The following is a 7,091-nucleotide window of genomic DNA, read 5'->3' as shown; positions in this document are numbered from 1 at the left end:
GAGGAAGAGAACAGGCTACTTAAGAGAGAGCTGCACAGAGAGAGACCAGGGAGAGAGGCAGTTTTACAGAGACAGACTGAAGAGCGAACAAGCTACACACAGGTAAAGACAGAATGAGCCAGAGAATGAAAAGGAGCCAGAAGGTTAGAACGTATTGCCAAATGAGTATGAGGCCAAGTAGAACGATTCAGTTAGAAGCTGAAAGAAGCCAGTTTAGTTAGCATGGAGAGGAGTTATGAGCCAAAACAGCTGTGTTGACCAGCTAACCAGATCCTAGAAAGAGCTAGAAAGGGTGAGCTTATTCAGCAGTAAGTCTCAGAGGCTGAAAACATTCTAGGCCTAGATTAGATTGTAGGGAGGCTAGAAGCTTCCAAGACTAGGCCTAAGTTAGCAGACAAGAGGAAGTAAGCCTCCAAGATGACTATTAAATAAGGCAAATAAAAGATACTTTTACAAATCCTTGGCAGTTTTCCTGCATGGTTTCACAGCACTACAAGTATATCATGTGGTTTTGCTCCAGGACCATACTTCTGTATGTATGTTCCCAAGTCAACTGCACTGACTGGACCTCCCATCTTTCATTAAACTAAATGTAGGACTCTCCCCTTACACCAAGATAGCATGTTCTTGATCCTAAGCGGAGGTACACAGGCTTCTTGTTAATTGCCTAGAACAATTAAACAGACCATCTGAACTTCAATTGTAGAGTAAAAATCGTCTTCATTTCTTTACAAGAATTGATGTAAATCTACCTGATATAGAGTTTCAACACAGGATTAACAACCATGCTTTTTTCCCCTAATTTCTTATATTAGACAAGCAAAATGTGTTTATCCTATGAACTCATGATTATTGTAAGTGAAATCATCATAGGCTTACTCTACTCTGCGTACAAACTATAGACACTGGTCTGTTACATTCTCTAAAGCTCTCTGAACTAGATATCATTACCATAGTGTCTGCATGGTTCAAGGTATAAGCATAAGAGGCAGAGTTTTATTAATGGATGTGAGAAATGAAGAAAGCTGCCTGGCTCTGTGGGGATGACTGGAACATCAGAAGAGTCTCACAGGAGAGAACAAAGCTATGCAGAAGAGCATAGAGTTCAGACTTTGGAGCTGGCCAGTATGAGGGTTCCTAAACTTGAGGTGCTATTGAGGGTACACATTAGAAATACATAAACCTGGGCTGTAAGCCAGACAGCCCAACTTAGATGCTCTGGAGAAAGATCCTAGATTCTGTTTTGCAGACTCAATAAGATGACTCTTCGTTATGAATAATTTTCCTGCCAAACTAGAACATTTTTATCCTATACAACCCCAAGTATTTTTAGAAAGTGGAGGAATATTTATTGACTTCTCTAGTATAACACACACACACACACACACACACACACACACACACACACACACACACATACTACATGAGCTCCTAGTACCCCAGCCATCATTCTTCCTGAACCAAAGTCTGTCATTTAGTTCATGCATGAATGCATGTGCTTATACAGAAGCATGTCTCCATTGTGCTGGTAAATTCTATATTGATATGCCAAAATACCCTAGAGAAACTATGTCTGGATGAGGCCATGTATCAGGGAAGCATAGTGTGGCAGAAGGAAACTGTTCAACTCTGAACATGACCTATTACCCATAAATAAATAGAAGCAGTCATTAAAAGTTTTCCAACAGCACCCAAAAATACCAGAGCCAAAAACTACCAGACTTTCAAAAAAGAGATAATGCCAATACTCCTCAAATTATTCCACAAAAAAGAAACAAAAGAAACATTGTCCTATCCATTTTATCATAGATTTCAATGCAGCTTTTTTAATTGTATATGGAAAGCACACAAAATAATCAGTAACAATACAGACGTAGGCAGCATAATTAATCGATTTAACTGGTATACATGCATAGAGCTTAATAGCCACCAATTCAAGAAGACACATTTCCCCAAGTGTATAGTGATTGAATTTCCATAGCTATAATTTACATTAAGTCTAACTCTGAAAGATTTTCTTATTTTTTAGCCAATGTGTTACAGAGTTCAGGGTATCAGATTTGACACTGGCAACATAATTATGGTAATGTGAATACTACTAATAATGCTATTTGTAACTTTTCTATTGTGTCACCTCTAAAACCTAGAAGTGATCTTATAAATTAGGACCCACCCCCCTACACACATATTTCTCTATATCCAGATGCTTGTGCTGATACATAAACATGACTCCAGTGCATTAGTCAATTCTATATTGCTATGCCAAAATATCTTGGAGAAGTTGTTTCTGTATGAGAATGTTTATGGACATATATACATATGTATGTATATATTGCATATGTGGTCATGTATGCATACAAATGCATGATAGGCCATTGGAAATGATGGGAACTTAGGATATGGACATGCAAATAGATCCATGTCTATCACCCTTCACCAAACTGACATCCAAATATATCAATGACCTCAACATAAAACCAGACACACTGAACATGATAGAAAAGACAGTAGGGAATAGCCTTGACCACATCAGCACTGGAGAAAGTTTCCTAAAGAAACATGGATAGCACAAGCACTAAGATCAATAATTAACAAATGGGACCTCATTAACAACAGTTCTGTAAGGCAAAACCATTGTCAATAAGACAAACGACAGCCCACAGAATGGGAAAAGATTTTCACCAACCCCACATCCAACAGAGAACTACTATTCAAATATATAAAGAACTAAAACACCAGAATCAACAAGTCAAATTATGAATTAAAAAATGGTATACAGACCTAAAAAAAAGGGGGAATTCTCAACAGAGGAACCTCAAATAGTTGAGAAACATTTAAAGAAATGGTCAGGGATCCTTAGCCATCAGGGATCAAATCAAAACTACTTTGAGATTTCATCTTATACTTCTCACGATGGCTAAGATCAGCAGCACAAATGACAGCTCATGATGACAAAGGTGTAGAGCAAAGGAACAATCAATCCCCTATTGCTGGGGGTGGGGAGTGAAAATTTATACAGCCACTATAGAAATCAATATGGTGGTTACTCAAAAAATGGGACTAGATCTTCACCAAAATCCAGTTTTACCATTCTTGGACATATGCCCAAAAGATACAACATCCTCCACAAGATACTTGCTCAGCTCTGTTCCTTGTGGCTTTATTTATAAAAGCTGGAAACTTCAAACAACCTAGATGTCCCACAACCCAAGGACATAGGACCTCTCCTACCATTGATGTTCAACAAGGTCATCCTCTGCTACAAATGTGGCTGGAGTCATGAGTCACTCCATATGTACACTTTGGTTAGTGTATTAGTTCCTGTGAGTTCTGGAGGGCTGGAGGGTCTTTTTGTTGATATTGTTGTTCTTCCTATAGGGTTGCAAACTCCTTCAGCTCCTTCAGTCCTTTCTCTAACTCCTCCATTGTAGTCCCCATGCTCAGTCAGACAGTTAACTGCAAGCATCCTCATCTGTATCAGAAAAGGCTCTGGCAGAGCCTCTCAGGAGGCATCCATATCAGGCTCTGGTCAGCAAGCAATTCTTGGCATCAGCAATAATGACTGGATTTGGTGGCTGCATATTGGTTGGATTACCGTGTGAGGCAATCTCTGGATGACCTTTTCTTCAGTCTGTGCTCCACACTTTGTCTCCTTATTTCCTCCCTTGAGTATTTTTGTTCTCCCTTCTAAGAAGGACTGAAGCATCCATACTTTGTTCTTCCTTCTTCTTGAGCTTCATGTAGTCTGTAAATTGTATCTTGGGTTTCATAGGTGACAAAATACTAGCAAATTCTCATATCCTGTGAGCTTGTACCCTACTGTAATTCCTCTTTATGGCTACCATTCTCTAGTCATTTATCTCTTAAGTAATAGAATCCTGTTTCCTCCTTAAATTTGCCTATGGAGCTTGAGAACTTATGCAGATTTTAATCATTGTCTTCTCATGTGCCTTCTGTATCACCTTTATGTGCCTTTTCTTAACTATGTACTTTTGTAAAAGTATTTTTTGAGGTAGGCCTACTAATGACTATTGTCATGAAATAAATTCTTTCAGCTCTTTTTTTTTTCCTTTGATTGGATTTTCTGGGTAACAAAAATATAGTACAGACATTTGGTCACATGATCAGCAGTTAGGAGAAGTTAGACTGAATAAGATGTGGAAGCTCTTTGTGTAAACTACCTGCCTCAGAAAATGACAGGACAAAGGGAGACAGAATTCATGAATAGATAAGAGTTTGGTAACCCATCACAAAAAAAAAGACACACAGTATGCACTCACTTATAACTGGATATTAGCCCAAAACCTTGAATTACCCAAGATACAATCTACAGACCACATGAAGCTCAAGAAGAAGGAGGACCAAAATGTGGCTGCTTCAGTCCTTCTAAGAAGGGGGAACAAAAATATTCACAGGAGGAAATACGGAGACAAAGGTTGAAGCAGAGACTGAAGGAAAGGCCATCCAGAGACTGTCCCCCCCCCCCGAGGGGATCCAGCCCATATACAGACACCAAACCCAGACACTATTGCTGATGCCAAGAAGTGAGTGATGACAGGACCTTGATATAGCTGTCTCCTGAGAGAATCTGCCAGAGCATGACAAATACAGAGGCAGATGCTTGCAGCCAACCATTGAACTCCATAAGAATGGAGTCCCCAGTGGAGGAATTAGAGAAAGGTTGAAGGAGCTGAAGAGGTTTATCACCCCATAAGAACAACAATACCAACTGACCAGAGCTCCCAGGGACTAAACCACCAACCAAATAGTACACATGGACAGACCCATGGCTCCAGTTGCATATGTAGCAGAGGATGGCCTTGTTGGGCAACAATGAGAGGAGAAGTTCTTGGTCCTGCCACTCGATGCCCCAGTATAGGAGAACGTCAGGATAGGGAAGCAGGAAGGGGTGGGTGGGTGGATGGGGTAACACTCTCATAGAGGAAGGAGGATGGGGGATGAGATGGGAGCTTATGGACAGGAAACTGAGAAAGGGGATAACATTTGAAATATAAATAAAAAATATCCAATAATAAAAGAGGAGTTTGGATCATCAACTTCCCTGCAAAGAATTATTATTGATAAGGACTTTGTCTCCAAGAGGCCCCACTCTGGGATGGTAGGATCTTTAAGAGTAGAGTTGAGTGGGACATGTTCTTTGGGTTATTAGGAGAAAACCCCAAAGTGTTATAGGTCACCAATCCCTTCTTTTTCCCTCCAGTTTCCTGGCTGTTGTATAAGCCACTCTGCCTCTTCTCACTCTTACCATAGCATGCCATGCCACCGGCTCAGAGCAGTAGGGCTAATATATTACCAGACAGAATTTCCAGAAGTGTAAGCTGAGGTAAAACATTTTGCCTAATAATTATAATCATTATAATGATGCAAATTTATACATCTTGGGACATTTCAAGGAGTGTCAACAGTATGGTTGTCTCATCTTTACCCTAGAGAGATTTACTTACAAAGGACAATCACCCAATGATACCCCACCTTTTCTTTCAGGTAATAGATTTTTATGTTACAGAGATAAGCCTTATCTTTTTGTAGAAAGAAAGGGCATTTGATCAGCCAATCAAGACTTCCTGCTTTATAATTCTGGTGCTTGTGTCCTACAGTATAGATCTACCTATGCAGGGACACCTGGCCCTCAGTGGACAGACGTGGGCATGTAAAAGACAAGTAGAGACACAGTGATCCTTTTTGAAATTGCCTTTCTCTGCCTCACAACCCTCATGTCTGACTTCAAGATGGAAATAAGTGTACACAGATATTAAAGACTTACTGAATGTCTGTCTCTAAGAAATAACGTCAGACTTTGCACCATTCCCGAATACAAGGAAGAAAATTTTACATTTTTTCTCAAATTTATCTTTCTGTTGAAAAAATACCATTAGCTAAGTTCTTTGTGTGTTATTTACACATGATACTCTCTTTGTTTTGGAATCTTGGGACATTTTTTGTTTGTCTTTGATACCCAGTTATATTGTTTTAATGCAGATAGTTGTGATTATTCTTTGTTTTTTGTGTTTGATGTTTTTATCTTATTTTGTTTTTTTTGTTTGTTTGTTTGTTTTTACTTTTCCCTCAGTTCTTGCCTTTGACTTTTTTAGGCATTTCAATATGGAATCTTTCATATTCTTTAAATGACTTGAAATTTATTTCTTTATGAATCTACTTCCAATGTTTAATTTTCATAACTAACATATCTTGTCTTAAAACTTTCTTGTACCTGTTGGATAGCCCTAGTATCACCATCATCCTTCATTACCTTTTGTATGTCAGAACATTACCTTTTGTGTGCAGTGTGCTGTTTTTTTCTTCTTTTGAAAGACTTGAACTCTTTAGAAACCTTTAGAACCGGGTTTCCAGTTCTTATGTTATGAAGTTACTCACTACACTGTCTGGCAATGCAGCCAGAGAGTCCCTGAGTACAAAGTAAACAAAACAATGCAATAACAACAAAACCATTCTTAAAATCCACCAAGTAACCCAGGGTTTCCCAGGGAAATGCACGCTATGTTGTTTCCTAACATTATACTCCACCAGTCTGTGGAGAATCTACAATGGGGAACATTGGGAAATGGGTTTAAAGCAACTCATCCAAAGCAACTCGCTTTTAAAATCTGATCTTTAAAGTTACAATGCTTCTTATTTCTCTCACTTTTACTGCTGAGGACAACTGTATTGGAACCCTGAGTAACGGTGTGCACAGGGAAAAGGCCCTGTTTCTCCTTAAGTAATAAAGAAAAGAAAGGATACAGGCACACACCAGTTTCTTTATCCCTCATCCCCGCAAAGTGTCACCCAGTGGCTTCCTTCTTCATGAGAAATCCACCTTTCCACATGAGGGTTCGAAGCAATCCCCATCACACCAGGGGATTTTTCCTGCATTCCTTTATTGTTGTTTGGTATTATTTTTCCCATAGCTGTTCTGGGTTGAGCCAAAAGAAGAAACCTGGCACTCTTACAGCTGTGATATTTTAGGAGCAACCTGTACCTATGATGTTATCCTAGTAGAGGACATTGCTCCTGGGTTATTTTAAAACTTTCTGACAGTTGATAGATGTGATGGTTTTAATAGACTTTGC

This window comes from Rattus norvegicus, chromosome 19, assembly GCF_021556685.1.
Source record: "Rattus norvegicus strain SHRSP/BbbUtx chromosome 19, alternate assembly SHRSP_T2T, whole genome shotgun sequence".
NCBI lineage: Eukaryota > Metazoa > Chordata > Mammalia > Rodentia > Muridae > Rattus > Rattus norvegicus.
This window is presented reverse-complemented; position numbering follows the sequence as displayed.